General features: G+C 40.9%; 1 protein-coding gene across 2 annotated transcripts in view; it reads right to left on the bottom strand.

Moving 5' to 3' along the window:
• The window catches only part of LPAR1 (lysophosphatidic acid receptor 1), a 74395-nt gene that overhangs the window by 50348 nt on the left and 6645 nt on the right, over window positions 1-17402 (bottom strand). The gene's annotated exons all lie outside the window — the stretch shown is intronic.

Genomic DNA, 17402 nt, shown 5'->3' with positions numbered 1-17402 from the left:
ACTGTCTTCATCTATCACTTCCTCATCTGCAAGTCGTGGCAGAAATCTACTCGTGCAAAGTGTAATCAGCATCCAATAAACACATCAAAAATTACTCCAAACTTCAGTGGTATTTTCCAAACTGAGGCCATGCTATAGTTACACAGACAATGCCAGTAACTTTCCTGGCCATAAGTTCATTCTTTCAAAGGCAACACTTAGCAAGCCAAGAAAGAACAGATAAGTGCTGTAGGAAAGTTATGCTCCACATGCTTTTCTGATTCAGTTATGTCTTTTTTTTTTTTTTTTGGTCTTGTTAATTTAAACTCAGCCTTTGCACACCACTGTGGAAATTATTCCTCCTTCTTAAAAAGCATCATCTTGAAATGCCTGCTTCACATTTCAACACATCTCCACATGCCTTACGTCACATGTAGCTGTCTCATCTTCCAAGCTCTAGGATCACTTTTTCCATCTTTATATAGCTTTCCAGTGACCCCTATTCTTTCCTACTCAGTTCTTGCTAGTAATCTTTCATTCTTTCCATTCCCTGCTCCAAATTTCTTCTCCTATACTCACGGGGAGAGCAGAAAATGGAGACATAGCCTCTCTCCAAGATAATCTTCACAAAGTAAAAGAACAAATGCAACCTTCAGGCTGCCTGTTTTCTTTCAAAAATGAGTTGAACTAATTTTCTGAAATTCACTAATTTTTCTATGGACAGATGAGGGAAACAGATAGCACCAACTTGGAATTCTGACTTAGGGAAGCTTCTGCAACTTGAGAGTGATTTTTCAGTAAAACCATCAATAGCCTGAAAATCGTCAACCAATATATCATCAATATCTTGTGAGATGCTGCAACTGTAATAAGACCTTAAAAGACATTTTCTTCTGTTCTTCTCATGACATGCTTAAAAGCAGCAGTTTCACTGTATCTACTTTACAACACGTCATTGTTAGTTTCTTTTAAAATATTTTAATCCAGAAATGCTGCAACTTTTGGATAACGAAGGCAGGGAAAAAATTACAGTTGAAGCTGACTTTAGGGAATACTGTCTAAACCAAAACCAAAGGTATGCTTAGAACCCTGTCTGTCAAACAAAAAGGAGAGAAAACAAACATTTTTACTCGGGAGCATCATAAAGAAAAAAAATGATGAAAAACTAAGAAAAAAAATCTGAAGTCTGTTCAGCTTACAGTATAAAGTACTAATTGATCCCAGATGCACAGATGTTGTAAACTAATCAAAGAAAATAAAACATTTGAACACCATGTAGAAAAGGTGAGAAAGTATGAAAAAGGTCTCACACAAATGTCACTCTTCCTGATGTCACATCTGAATTTTTGCCATCCGAAAGTATTATTCTGGCATCACTCACCTGTGGCAGCCTTCACTAAACAATCCTGCTTGCAATTAATTCATTCAGCTCACAAGTAAATGAATCCACCCACCATGGCAGCCTTACCAGTCACAAAGAAAAATGAATGCCATCCAGGGAAGAACAAGAGCTTGTCTGCTCAGCATTTCATTTTACTACTTGTTGGAGTGATAGGTAGCACAACAGGTCTTTTTCTACTGTCCCGAGTTGAGACAAGAACAATTCACTGGAAACAGCAATGAGGTAATAATATGAACAGTAACAGCAACAATATTAATAACATAAGTATACACAAAGAAGGCGATTTACACGCAAAAGTGCTCAAAGACTGACCTGGTGCCATGCTGCCCCTGAGACAATGAACCATGCAGAGACCTTCTTGTGCCCATGTTTTTCCTCCCGACTGCAAGCCTCCCCTCTTTCTTGGAAGCAAGATTCCCTTACTTCCAGATGTGTGTGGCATAGAAAAACCACCTAGGCATGCCTGAAGGGCTCCAGGTTCTGACCCCTCATGGCTACTCTGTCCTAGACAAAAAAGAAGCACTATGCACCCCTTATTCTATGCCATCTACATCATGCCCCATTCCTACACCTTCCAACTTTACACACACACATCTACAGATACACACAAACACAGGCATCATTTCCATAGTCTGTGGCTGTCTCTCCAAGACATCTGTTGTGTTCATTCAATCCATGACTCCAGGGCTCTATGAGGAGCTCACGTCTGGTGTATCTGGAACTTCCATACTCATTGTCCTTGTCAGTTATGGCATATAGTGGCAGTGCCATTCAGCAACCACTATTATTTAATTCAGCATTACAGACTCTTCTCAGCCAAAAAGTAAATCCTTTTGGAGTACACACCATGTTTCCCCATCCCTCTGCATTATCCACCAAGTGTACTAAGGTCCTTGAACAAAAAGAATACCATGGATGGGTTTGCCTTTCCTTGAGGTAGCACTAATCCAAACTGTCTTCCCTCACACATTTCTCATATGCAGTACTGCAACTTTATCCCCTTCTACCACGCATGGAGATTTAGACTGGGCAGGTCCAGCTCAAATCGCAGAGCCTCTAATACTAAAAGCCTCCAGTGTTAACTAACCAAGTGGCCTTAACTAAAATGTAGATGCCAATGTTTGAAGGTCCCACTACCCATTGCTTTCAATGTGGTTTGTGGAAGTCCACTGCACTGTTCAATTTTTGCAGAGACTGCTGCATAACAAACCCACTCAATCCCATGCTCTCTGGGCCAAGTGTCTATTACTGAAATGAGTCCCATTGTCAGATTCAATTCTCTCAGGGGTACCATGCCTCCAAAGAACTTGTTTTTCCAGGCCCAGGATGGTGTTCCAAGCAGTGGCATGAGGCACAGGGTAGGTCTCCAACCATCCAGTGGTGGCTTCCACCATGGTCAGCATGTAGGGCTAGCCTTGGTGTGTCTGGGGCACTGTGATGTAGTCAATCTGCCAGGCTTCCCCATGCTTATATTTGGGCCATCGCCCCCCATACCAGAGGGGCTTCACCCTCTTGGCTTGTTTGATGGCAGCGCACGTCTCACAGTCATGGACAACCTGAGAAAGGTTAAATCCACCCCTGGATCACAAGCCCATCTGTGCGTTGCATCTCTTTTCTAATTATCAGAGTCATCATGGGCCCACTGAGCCAGAAGCAATTCTTGTTCCCAGTCCAGATCACCCAATTCACTTCAACCTTGGCAGTTCATCCACCTGTCTGCTGTTGCAGTGTTCTTCACAAGCCTGACTCTTGGGGTGCATGTGCATCTACAGCACACACTTTTATAGCACTCTACCCAGGCAGAGATGTCTTGCCATAGTTCAGAAGTCCAGATGTGTTTCCCTCTGTGCTGCCAATTGTCTTTTTTCCATCATTCCAGCCACACCCACAGAGCGTTTGCCACCATCCACGAGTCAGTACAGAGGCAGAGCACTGGCCACTTCTCTCATTCAGCGATATCCAAACCTAGCTGGATGGCTTTAAGCTCTGCAACCTGACTAGATCCATCAAGCTTCACAACTTGCCATATAGGACTCCATACAGCAGCTTCTCATTTTTGATATATCCCTAAGATATGGCACAAACTGTCAGTAAAGAAAGAATATAGCTTCTCATTTTAAGGTAGATGATTATATGGTAAGGGCTTCTCAGCACATCACCCTTACCTCCTCCACCTCTTCTGATGATAATCTGAAATTTTTGCTTTTGTATCAGTCCATGATGACTTCTGGTGATTTGGATTTCCTATTTTAACTTGCTGTGTGATCAAGTGCAGCCCACTTACTTCATGTAGCATCAGTGGCATGAAGTGTGGAAGGAACTTTCCCTTTGAATATCCAGCCCAGCACTGGGCAGCCAGGGTGCCAGGAGGAACTATACTTTGGTGCCAATCATTTCTGAAGCAGATTGATCCCCTTCATAAGCTTCCAGATATGCTTCTTCAGCCAGGGTGTAGGATGCCTTGGATCCTTTGTATTGCCGACTTCAGAATCCCAGGTGTTGTCCTTAAGTCTCTCCTTAAGTCCAGAGACTCCAGGAAGGTCCATTCTCCCTGACTTCCTGTCCCATCCTGGCTGGCCCAAGGGCTACTCCATGAACAATCTACTGTTTAATTTGTCCAAAAGCTTGTTGTTGTTCAGGATCCCACTTGAAATCATTCTTCTTCTGTGTCACCTGATAGAGAGAGAGGGCTTACAACCTGACTCTAGTCTGGAACATGGATCCTCCAAAAAACGACAATGCCTAAAAAAGTCTGTGTTTCCTTCTTGCTGGCTGGTGGGGACACAGCTGAAGGTCCCTTGATCTTACTTCACCAAAAAGCTAGGATGCCACCAAGGCACAAGGACAAGCCAAACTAACTTAAGTTGTTTTGAGGAATATATTTAATGCAGGTATCTCGGTGTGTGCATTTGCAAACTGAGCTACTTGCATTTAGTGTATTTCTTAGTAGAAGTGGTTATGATCTTTACCATTTCCTCCTAATTCTGCCCTCTCTCTGTTCCATGGGGTGTTGTATGTGCAAATGAGGACAGCCCCCTGCACTCTGTTAAGACTTAAAAGAGCCGCAATAAGGTAATACCTCTGATTCAGTACTGGGCAAAAGAAGCAGAAAAGAAATAAAAGAGGAGATTTCCAGACAGATGGTGCAGCCCCTTGTTGTACACTTGCCCTAAAGTTCTTCTGAACAACAGGGAGCAATTTTTTTCCATTTAATGAGACTCCTTTCTATCTCCCCATAAATTTCTGATTTCTCAGCAAAGAGACTACCTCTGTCTCAGCAGATGTACTAACAGTTTGGAAGCTAGCACAAAATTAACATTCCCAGTCAAACTTTGCTGATACGGTGTGTTTCACATATTTTTTAACATATTTTTACATATTTTACAGAGCAAATTCTGTTGATTGATACCAGCCTGGCTCTGTTACCTGACACCCATTTACAGAAAGCAGGATAAAGAGTGTCATTCACAGCCACCATCTATTACCATGGCATTAAGTACTGACACAAATCTTGTATATGGCATTGATTAAACATGTTCAGTAGTGATGACTGCAACTAATCAGTGCACCTTTAGAACAATTACTGTCTTAGTTTACACTGTAAGATGCAACCAAAGTATGTATTCTATCTAGTATGTATTCTATTTTCATAAGCTGTTAAAACCAGGTGGGGCAGCATTCTTTATCTCTTCCATGACACGTCCCTGATGACTCCCTCCAAAGGATATCTTCTGTTAATGGGCCATCAAGGTCTCACTGCATGACTCATAAAATTACATCATCCCATGGTGAGATGCTCCGCCCAGGGGGAGGAACCAAGCTGGATATTCCTACCTGGATATAACTGGACGTTTGGAACACAAGAGGATCTACCACTGGATTCCCAGACAAGAGCTCAACAATCACCACTGGAAAAGGACCAGACTTTTTTACAAGATCACCACTTGAACAGAACCACATCCACCATTTAATTGGATTGCTATCACCATCCTGGCCAACAAGATGTCAGGTTGTATTCTAACTGACAATTTTAGCCAGTGTTTTCTGCCTTTATTTCAATTTTCTTATTAAATTGTAGTTCTGACTTGGAATCTCTCAGCAGTTTGCTATCAAACTGGTACAGCTACCAATAAAATGCACAAGTTACAACTGTTCTTACAGCACATGCAACACCTCCATGGTCCCAGTGAAGACCAGCTCTACAAATATATCCACCCCCAAAGTCTTCCTTCTGTTTCTAAACACTAGCCAGAGTGCTTGAAAAAATTACAGAGCTATGGCTTCTCATCCATTTGGAAGCTCTTCACAAGAATTAATAAATTCGCTGTGAAAATGGATTTGTGAAGTATTACTGAGGGGTCGTGGAAGTCTGGAAGGGGAATGCCAAAAACAAGGGACAAGCTCACCTCATTTCCTGGCTGCTGGCTGCACCATCAACCCCCCTGGAAACAGTCCCTGCCAGTAAAGCCAGACATTTCTTTGGGTCTAACTTCACTGTCTAGAAAAATAGAATGGAATTTGCTAACATTTGAAAAGGTTCAGACACAACAATAGGAAATCTCTACCTTGCAAATACTGTAATAAAAACAAAACAAAACCAAAGCCCAGAGTAAAACATACCTGACTCTGCCCTTTCCTAGTACCGAGTGACAAAAGTTATAAAATTAACAGAAGTTACAACCAGGCCTAAGAAATTGTCCAGATTTTTAAGATTAAGAATAAAGATCAAAGACAGACTGAAGGCACAACAAAACTTATTCATTCATTTCTGCAGAAGAAACAGATCCTGACAGGAACCAAGGTGAATTTTTCATGCTGCTGTTGGACTAGCATGCTGTATAGGAGCAAAAGCTCTTACATATGCACCAAAGACAGGCAATAATTATACAGAATAAAATATGCTTATATAAATAATACCTCATACCCAAAACACAGCACATGTATTTATCCAAATCACAAACGGAAATCAACTTATATCTAAGAACACTTTTCCATCAAATCCCTGTCCCTATGGAGGAATACCCTATGGACCTAGCAATTTCTTTGCAGTTGTCAATACTTAATTCACTTTGACATTAAATGCCAATTCCTTGCAGATATTGTTTAAGAGATCAGAATTTTCTTTTACAGTCTGAGAACATTAATCCAACAGCATCAATTTCTATCCAGACCACTTCTGCTCACTGAACTCCTGCTGTTGATGAAGCATTGCTCTGAGCACAAACATATCCAGAGCAATTATTAAAAAGGATCATTTTCCAACCTGACACAATAAAAGAACAACATAGAAACTGGCTAAGCAAAACAACATTAAAGCTTAGGAGGGAGGGAAGAAGAGGGAAGGAGACTGGCAACAAGAGTAACATAGTGTTTTAAATGTTTCACTGTCATCAAAATCTGACATCAATAATAAATAAACTGGAAACTACAATGAATAGTTGAGTCAGTTGGCCCAAACCCCAGAACTGGTTGGTACTAAACCTTCTCTCATGACCTCACTCTTTGGCTTCATGTAGAAGAACAAAATTTTGTAGCAGATCTGCAGAAGCACTACCAGAGCTGCACTCAGAGGATGTCCTGTGTGATGGGGATGTCGTGAGGCCAGCTGAGACAGCCACCTGCCTAGGCACTGAGAGAGAGCAGGAGAACAGCCTCCAGCAAGTGACTGGGCAGCAAGTGATATCACTACCCACCATTTGATCTCCAGCAGGCTGCCTCAAAATCTCAGGGGAGACCAGGGTAAAATGGCATGGACAGCTCAGAAGATCAGATCACAAAAATGGCAGGGTCCTCTCCTGGTCATTGCAGACCACCCCCCTTTTATTCCGTGCACATAGTCTGTTTTCTGGCTTTTCTCAGGGTTTTGGGGGTTTTTTTGTTTGTTTTGGTTTTGTTTGTTTTTTTTTCTGTATATGGAGGTTTGTTTTTGTTTTGGTTTTTTGTGTGTGTGTTTTTGTAGGATTTTTTCTTTGTTTTCAGCAATCTGAACTCTCAGGATTTTGGCAATGAGAAAAACAGGACAAAAAATCTCTCTCAATTACAGATGAAACCCAACCACTGAACATGTCAAAACAGGTAATGCCTACACCACTGCTGTCCCTTTGGAATGACAGTGCCCTAAACAATTGTCTTGGAAGTGATTCAGTGTTACAAAGATATAACAAAGAGTCAGGGATTTTATTACTGCTATTGTTCAATGTCAGTAATACATCTACTTTTGTGTTGGTATGACACCTGCTTGGATTGCAGTTTCTCAGTCAAAGCATACATTCAGCTTAATATTAAGTGCAACCACTTCTTTAGCTATGAAAAGCATTAAAAGCAGGACAGCAGCATGTTTAGCTACGTATCAGCTTGAACACTGCTTTACTTAAACAGCATCAGCTGGCCAGAGCACTCAGCTTTTATTTAAGCAAATCAAAGCAAAATAACAGACAACACCTTGGAAAATTTAACTTCAAGACACCCAGGTACCTGAAAAATCCAACAAAAAACCTCAAACCAAAACAAACAGAACAAACACGAGAGTTCACTTAAAGATCAAACTAAAATGCAGAAGTCCCAAAGTGTATTACTAACCAGAAGAAAAAAAAAGAAACTCATGTTTCCTATCTTCCCTTCTGCCTTCCACCAAATCACACCTGTACACCTCAAAGACTTTTAGACTTTTTCAAAGTTGATGCAGGGGAAGTTTGCAACTTCCTGGGGCTAAAAGAGACTTCCAGTTTCCATTACCTCAGTCTTTACTTTCAAAATACAGCTGTTAGACTTTCTTAGGTAAGGAAAAAAGATGAAGATTTCAGTAGTGATTTGAAGCTAGAAATTTATTTCTATACAGATTTTTAAAACTGCTCTTAGATTCAGTAGGACTCTTCCACAACACAAGGTTCTATAAAAGATCTCAAATCTAAGTCATTTGCATTCACAGTGCAGTCTGTTCTTCAAGCAAAAAAAAAAAAAAAGAAAAAAAAAAGTCAAACTTTTTTGACTAGAAGCTCTGTGGCTAATCTGGGGAAGATCATTGTTCTGGCCTCAATAATACAAGTACTACAAGATTGCTGCTAAGGGTTCCCATAACACAATACAGCCTGCAAGTTAAGCAAAGATGCCCTGGGTGGAGCCTCCTTAGCCAAGCTAAACAGTTCCATGAACTCTGCAGAGGGAGTGTTGTCTGAAATTGTCCTCTTTCCCCACTGTAGGATTAAGGAGATGATCTGTCACCTTAATCATTTATCAGGAACTGAATTAATTTGCAACAATAAAATAGTATCACCATGCAATTGGACTCCCTCAGAGAGATCACCTGCTGTCAAAAAAGAACGTGGTTCAGCAAAGATACCTTCACAGTGATCCCACCAGGGCAAGGTTAGAGACCCTGCCCACACCCCTAAATAAAAGCAGAACAGCAATCTGAATGTACAAAAGGACAAAAACCTCTCTTCACAGATTTTCAATGAAAGCAAGCAAACAAACCAGTAGATAGTATAGTATCCTCAAGCCTTTATCTTGCAGGGAAATCTTTTCCATATGCCATTCTAATTTGCCTCATACCCTTTCAGAGAATGACAAAAGCAGACTGACCACAGTCATGCACTGGGTCCCATCAAAGGGCAGACAGTTCAAGAGTCTGCAATTCAACTACACACGTCTACCTTTCTCCTTTATCTGTTCTGAGGTTCAGCCCCAGAAAGGACCTCCAGATGATCTTAAGTGAGTAAATTATTCCTGAAATTACAATCTGTTCATTCTTTCAGGAATTGATTTTTTCCTGGAGTTGTGCATTTTCTTATTTTGAGGTTTTTGGAGGGAGAGGAAAACGTCACATTTTATTAAGTGACAGAAAGCATACTGTGAAAGGACAAACCCATAGGATTGGCATTGTAACATGTGAAATCATAATACATTCACCCTAAGTCATGTCAGTTATGGTACAAACTGGACTCACATCAGCAGCAGGCTAATCCATGAGGGTTGCAGCAGCACCTCAGGTTTCTCTGCATACTAATAAAATTTACAAAAATAAAGGAAAAAAAGAGACACACTCTTAATTTTCTATTAACATCTCAACTTTTTTCCCTAAAACTGTCATGACTGTGCTCTCCAAAACTGAATTATACTCCTTTTCCTTGCTAAACACAGGATACCTTTTTCTCTGCTACATATTGAGGCACTAAATCTCATTTGCAGTCAGACAAAACTTCCACTTATTTTATGTAGTTGTCCTTTTCCAGAATCCTTTCCATACTTCCCTGACCTAGGTCAGTTTGCACCATCCTGTGCAATTCTCTCACTTGTTAAACCTCCTTTCCTGATTATTTTCATATTGTATCTATTCCACACCCGTCTCTTGGGGAGCATTTTGTTGCTGTTTTTTTAAACCCAGAATGATACCTCATCTTCTCTCGAAGCCTCCCGCTTCTCTGAAAAGCTGAGCTTTGTCTGAAAACTAAAAAAAATTTCTGCATGGCTTCCTCAGTTTCTCATTTTCCTGAAGTTTGCCCTTTGAAGCCAACACATCAGTTTTCCCATTACTATCCAGCACCTCTAGAATGATTTCAGTCATTATCTAGCTTCTCCTAATGACTTCCATAAGTGCTTGCTTGTTAGGAGTTGCTTAGAGATGAACCTTCCTTTGCCACTCATTAAGGCTGGAGAACCTCTTCCCACTCACTGGGACAAAAGAGTGAGCATCTCCCTTAAGGCAAGGGATGCTGGCTGATAGATGCACATCCCTTGGGATGTATTAGGGTCTTCTTCAATGAACACAATGACCAGGTCAGTGTAAAATAATCACACCAAACATAGGTAACAGACACACAAAAATTGCTTTAAAATATCTCTGCTAGCCACAGCATTATCTTCAAGAAACAACTGCAGCAGCAGCTCCACAATGCTTTTTTTTTAATTGGTAAGTACCGGAACAGTAAGATATCCCTGAAAGCTGATTTTTAATTTTTGCATTTCAAGTAAAAGTAACATGAACTAGGATGACTCCAGAATAATAATTCAAGCAATCATCTAATTTCAACATCATCTAATTACTTTAAACTTCCAGAATCTCAAGAAAATAAAGAGGAAAAATACAGCTAGACACCAACTCCAGGAGAAGAATGCCAATCTGCTCAGGCTTATGTAAACAAGTCACTACAATATGGATGGTCTCTCATAGCACAACCACAATGAAGCTGCTGTCATATGACTGTATTTCCAAAATATATACTTTCATCATACTAACATCTATAGCACCAAATACTTCTAAAAGAAGTAATTTCAAAACAGTTTCTGAAACTCTTTTAAAATTGTTTATTTCTACTGACAGACACGAAATTTGAAGTAGTTAACAAAGAGGCAGAAAAGTTCAAAGTAACCATGGATAGCTCATAATTTAAGATACATTATTAACTGTTGCCAGCATTGTGCGCACATATGTGTATAAAAGAAGTAATTGTGGTGCTTGCTTTTGTCCTCTTCTGTTTCTTCTTATTAAAAAAAAAAAAAAAAAGGAAAATAAAAAGAGAGAGAGAGAAAAGGCATGACAGAGAAAGGAGCTGCTCGTTAAAATTATTCTGAACACTGGAATTGCAAGGGTAGTGGATAGCATGTAGCTCCAAATACATTCTCATTACTATTTTGCTTACTGATCAATATCATTAAAGAAGATAACAGTGGGCAAAGACTTTAGTATCAACTTTATTAATATTAATAGAAACAGGGATAGAGTGCACCCTCAGGAAATTTGCAGATGACACCAAGTTCAGTGCTGCTGTTGACACACCTGAAGGTCAGGATGCCATCCAGAGGGATCTGGATAAGCTCGAGAAGTGACCCCACGGGAATCTCAAGACCATGTTCAAGGTGCTGCTCGTGGCTCAGGACACTCCCAGTATCAACACAGGCTGGGGGATGAATGGATTGAGAGCAGCCCTGTGAGCAGGACTGGGGGTGCTGGTGGGTGAGAGGCTGCACATGACCCAGCCCAGAAAGCCAAACGTGTCCTGGGCTGCATCCAAAGCAGCGTGGGCAGCAGGGGAGGGAGGGGATTCTGCTCCACCTGGAACCCTGCATCCAGCTCTGGGGTCCCAGTGCAGGAAGGACATGGACCTGTCAGACTGAGTCCAGAGGAGGACACCAACATGTTTAGAGGAATGCAACACCTCTCCTTTAGGAAAAGTCTGAGGGAATTGGGATTGTTCAGCCTGGGAAAGAGAAGGCTGCAGGGTGACCTAATTGCAGCATACCAGCGCCTGAAGGGAGCCTTTAAGAAAGATAGAGAAGGACTTTCTACAAGGGTATGTCGAGACAGGACAAGGGGGAATGGATTCAAACTGAGAGAGAGTACATTAAGATTATATTTTAGGAATAAATTCTTTACTGTGAGAGTGGTAAGACACTGGCACAGGTTGCCCAGGGAAGGTGTGGATGCCCCATCCCTGGAAGCGTTTAAGGTCAGGTTGGATGGGGCTTTGAGCAACCTGATCTAGACAAAGTGCTCCTATCCGTGGCAGGGGGCCTGGAACTAGATATTTAAGGTCCCTTCCAAGCCATTATATGATTATGATTCTAACGAGGTATAAACCACTATATCAGAAATAAATCAGGATGCTTTTCTTCAACTATCACTCCTCAGCAGAAAAGGCAACAAGAACTTAATCTTCTCAACAAATTACAAAAAGAATTTTAGTATTTGTTTCCATAAGGAAATAACAAAGTGATACAATTACACGCTGCCATAGATCAGCAACATAGACTCCATTTATACACTTCGCCTTTTGTATTAAACTCAGAAAAGTCGTAAAAGGCTGGCACTCTTCTGAAACAAGTTTGCATTTAAACATTCAGACAATATCCTTTTTCTAGATTAAAAAACAAAAAACCAAAGCAAAACAAAAAACATCTGGATGATAACAAAATGTCACAATTCTCTAAGCAGCTTTGAGGGGGGCCAGCCTTAAAAACGAATACTTCCTTTTTACCCCACATCCACAAAACAGATGTTCAATCTTCAGGCAGAATAAACTACCACAAAATACAATAATCTGGAAGTGCTGAAGCCAAGGAAGTTCACAATTAAGCATGCCAAACCCCAAATCAGAAATTACAAAAGCACCACCTCAATATAGATCTACATGCACCATGACCAATGATACACAAACAGGAGTCTAATTTATCTGAAAAAGAAATTTGCTAACTATTCTCCCCACTCCTGAAAATACATTAAAGACTGTAAGGAAAAAGCTTAACATAGTTCAGGCCACCACCAGTGCAGACACAAGAACTATTTATCAACCCCTCAAACCAGAAATAACAGTCATGCCCCTTCAGAAATATTTCTGCAACATCTGCATTGGTTCAACTGGCTGTTCTCCAGACACTTCTGCAGTGCTGTATTTTGCAAAGTTTACCTGATTGAAGTTTGAAAGAACTCAGAATTAACAATGAGAAGGACTTATCTTAATGACAGGATTTAAATTCCCTATTCTCATGTCACTGCTCTTTCCCAAGGCCACAAACAAACTTATCTGATGGACAGCAGTGACCCAGAAATAAGATCTTACCTTTGATCTTGCCAAAATGGAGGAGGAGCAAACCCAGTAGCTGAAGACAACAAAAATCCTGATGTTGACAAATGAAAGGGAATTACTTCTTGTCCATCATGCAAATATCTGATGTGCTCAGAACAATACACCCAAAATTTGTGAATTGGGGCTGGTTACTAGTTTCTTAGCAGAGGTCGACAGGTCTTTCCAGTCCTCACAGTCTGCATCATGTTCCCTGCTGTCTACAGTATGCCAACTCAACTGGTTGGACATTTTGTGGAACAGTTTTTATGGATGATCAAGAAGTAACACACTCCCCAAAATAACCTGGGAGCAGCAGCAGCTGTCAGGGATGCTTAGCAGAGAACTGCAGCAGAGTACTGGGTTTTGGCCTTGGCTATCATGCTGCTCATTCTATGAATTCAAGATTTATAAATGCAAAGCCCTGAAAGGACAAATATGAAGAAAACACCAAGACTTCATCACCTTTCCCTCTGACCCTTCCCCTTTCAATTATCAAGTGAAGTTTAAAGCAACTTAGGCTGCTGGCTATCTGAACAAGCAGGTAAATACAGAGGATTAGCTCACAGCTTGACTAATTCACTTTAAGAATTGACTTGGATTAACTCTGAGTTGTGTTTAGCAGACAGTCTCTTAGTGCATACAAGAGGTCACATGAATTAACTAGACTGTTGTAAATTCGCACCATATTTCAGTGATTATTCAGCTTCTCTGACTAGGTTCTCAATATATACAATGCTCAACAGAAGCAACAAATATTTCAATCAGCATTTAGGAGATGCCACAAATTCAAGTGAAAACAGAAAGTTGATGTAAAAACTGAATAAAACCAAAAACCCTATCTTCTAACACATATGATGACAGAAAGGTTAGCATCCAAGCACCATCTAGCCTGTCTCACCATTTTTCAGATAAACGCCTTTTGCACCTCTTTTGAAGAGTAAGGCAAAAAAAATCCTATTGGACAAAAGTACAACTGAATATCAATGGATTTTTCTTACAGAAAAAAGAAAATAGAAACTAACTAATAGTTTGCCTCCAGCTTTTCCGTTAGAACTTGGTGCACATTAGCATGGGTACAAATTTTAAACACAGACACACTTCAAAGCCTCCTTCAGACAGTTTTGTAAAAAAAGCATAAGCCATAAAGCTTTACTTGGGAACCACTAAGACTTTTTTTGTGACCGCACAAATAAACTAAGAAGTTCAAGGGATCCAGGCCACAAAAGGAGAACGTACCGAAATCCACCCACAAACCAGATTTTTTAGGCATCCCACAATTGCACACACCAGCTGTGTCCATGGCACCAAAGCTTGAGGCCCATGCACAGCTACTCTCATCCCTGACACAGCCCACATAGGCATGCTGGTCTGAATTTCAGCCTCCTGCTACTGAACAGCCTCTCTTAGGTCAGCCAACCTTATACTCCCCTCTACTCCTCTCTCAGGAGATCCCACCTGGAGTACTGCATCCAGCTCTGGATCTCTGAACAGAAGAAAGAGTGAATGCAGAGAGGGCCATAGAAATGACCAGAGGGCTGAAGCACCTCTGTTATGAAGACAGGATGAGAGAGTGGAAGTGTTCAGCCTGGAAAAGTCAAGGTTTGGGAAGGTCTTACAGCACTTTCTAGTACCTAAAGAGGGCTTACAAAAAAAGCTGGAAAGGGACAAGGGTATGTAGTAATGGGATGGAGTGTAATTGACCCAGAAAGAAGGTATATATCAATTAATATTAGGAATAGATTATTTACTGTGAGAGTAATGAGACACTGGAATAAGCTGGCTAGAGAAGCTGCAGATATCTCAATCTCTGGAACTGTTTGTCCAGCACTTTGAGCAGCCTGGACTAGTGGAAAGTGTTCCTGTCAGTGGCAGGGGCTTGGGACCCAGCTGATCCTTAAGGTCCCTTCCAACCCAAATCATTCTATGATTCTATACAAAAATGTCCTATGGCATTGTGGCAGAACTGACAGCGCTTTCGAGAAACCCAATGCCTACTACTCAGTCAGCTTCTGCTTTCAGTCTTGCAGCAGCCTTCTTCCAAGAATACTCCACTTAACCCAATGGGAAACACTGCCAAGCAAGAAGGAAGAGTAAAGCACCACACCTTATTAAATCCTCAAAAAGTTCACACTACAACAATACTGGCACCCCCCTCTAGTGGAGACACAACTCATACAAGTAGGAGATGACACTTGCAGGGTCTTGGGAGGAAAGTTAATCAAACCACAAGAGGAACAGTCAGGGGGATATACAGAGCACGGAATTACTTCTGGCACAATTGCAGGACGCAGATGCATGCCAAGTGCACATTCGGGTTTCCTACCAACCAAGAAATGTCACCTCATCTTGAGAGCTCCAAGAAAAGTCAGTATTTCTTCCCCCTCCTCACCCCTCGCTTCTCACACAAAGCACAAAGGAGCTGGGTGTGGCTCCTTTGCCAAAGCTGTCCCTGCACTTTTGTGTCACTCTTCTGAGGGAAAAAGTAACTGTTTTCACACAAAAATTATACCAAAGATCCTATTACAGGGTATTCATAGCATATTAGGAACAATTTAGAAAGAAGAACTGAAAAAGCTGTAAACAAATCTCTCAAACAGAACTTTGTCATAAAAATCTGGGCAACTGATTGAAGAAACTTTGTGGAAGAGATGTTGGTGATGGAAATATGCAGGATCATGGCATAAGCATTTGCTCAGGCATATTATTTTTAAGGCATTTATGTTTTCTACAGTCATGTAATTCCCTCCTGTCATCAGATTGTCATCAGTTTGCACATCTCCCCCTGAATTTTTTCCTCTAGGCTGAACCTCCTAGGACGCTTTTGCATGTGAAACTTAAGCAATCCAAGGCAGGAAACAGAAACACACTGGACTTCTTGGAGAAGCAGGCACTAAACAATGCTATTCCTATCAACTGTGTGCAAAATCGAATAGTTCTAGAGAGCTATTTTTAGTCTATTCACTAAATACCAAGATTATTCTGATTATCATAATACCCTGAAATCTCAGTTTCCAGTCCCACTAGCATGGGCTTTTGAAATACGACATTGTAACTACTGTAAACAAGAAGCTAAAAGACTAGGGGACCAAACACTAATTCAGAAAAGCCTTCTTTCGTTTGTAAGGCTTCTGTATAGGCAAATATACTGCTCTGAGGTAAAGGAGCAAAACAAGCCTGATTATGTTGCTAGCCACATTGGGACAGCTCTCAAAGCTTTGTGCAGAAACCATGCCCGGGTCAGCTCAAAGATACCTGGCTCGTTTCCACAGAATTGCTCTCCATGTATGACACATTTTGGGAGGGACAGCAAGGAAAAGGAAAGAGAAAGACCAATAAGTGATAGACTTTTATAATGGTATCTTTCAAGTACAAGTTACATTTAGGATGATACTCCTTGAACGCTGGGTAGCTATCCATACATCCATTTCCCTGAAGTTGTTTGTCCCACTGCTGTATCTCAGGAAAAAAATTGGTGAATTCCATTTCCTTGACAAGAGCAATGAAGGGGCAATGACCTATTGATGCACTGGACTTGTGTCTGTGGGAATACAGCAACAAACAGGGAGACACGTGGATAGAAATGGTTGAAAATCCCAATGAATTCTTCACTGAAAGCCCAGGCTTTGTTCCTCAACCCAATCTAATGCTTATGTGGATGGTTAACACATGCTCAAACACCAATCCTAGTACATCCCAGTGTTACTGTGGCATATAGGACAGCATGCTCTTACTAGTTGGCTGGTTCATCCTGACTTGACAGAAACGCCTGGAGACATTCTCGGATGGATGCAGGGAATGTTCAAGTTATTCTCCTGTACTGATAATTTGCCTATACAACATACAACATTTTATCAGGGCTGTGTACACATTTGCAAAGACACCTTCCAAGTGCAACAGTCAGCGACATGCAACACAGTATTAATACAGTGCTTTACTCTCCTTTGGGATTGACAAGCTTATCATCACCAGTCTGAATCTATGCTTCTCTATGTAATATCCCCCTACCAATTTCCCAAATGCATTTTTATTTCAATAATTAGTTTTATATATTCAAAGTTAGCATGCAACTACAGAAATGTGATACAAAGTTTACAAAGTTTATTAGCACAACCTTAGGCAAGGCAGCCAAATTCCCCTTTACATCCTACATTACAGCTTTACTACCACATGAAACCCTTTCCACTGCACCTCATAAGAGGACTGTACATATATTGTTAAACTACTGATCCAGTTTCTTCAGACAATCACTGAAAACACCTGTCACAACAGGCATTGAAACAACAACTCAATTACGCACAAAAGTGCACAATTTATTTCTATTAGCTGGAGTATCAATGAAAGAGCTCAGAAGCGTCCAGATGGAACATCAAGCACACATATACGCTGCCACCCTTTGCTACTTCCTATTCGGTTACAAGTAACTGTGAAAATGGTTAGTAACACAACCATGAAACCTTGAA

Source organism: Sturnus vulgaris, chromosome Z, assembly GCF_052056855.1.
Source record: "Sturnus vulgaris isolate bStuVul1 chromosome Z, bStuVul1.hap1, whole genome shotgun sequence".
NCBI lineage: Eukaryota > Metazoa > Chordata > Aves > Passeriformes > Sturnidae > Sturnus > Sturnus vulgaris.
The sequence above is the reverse complement of the archived record's forward strand: the minus strand, read 5'-3'. Positions and strand labels throughout refer to the sequence as shown.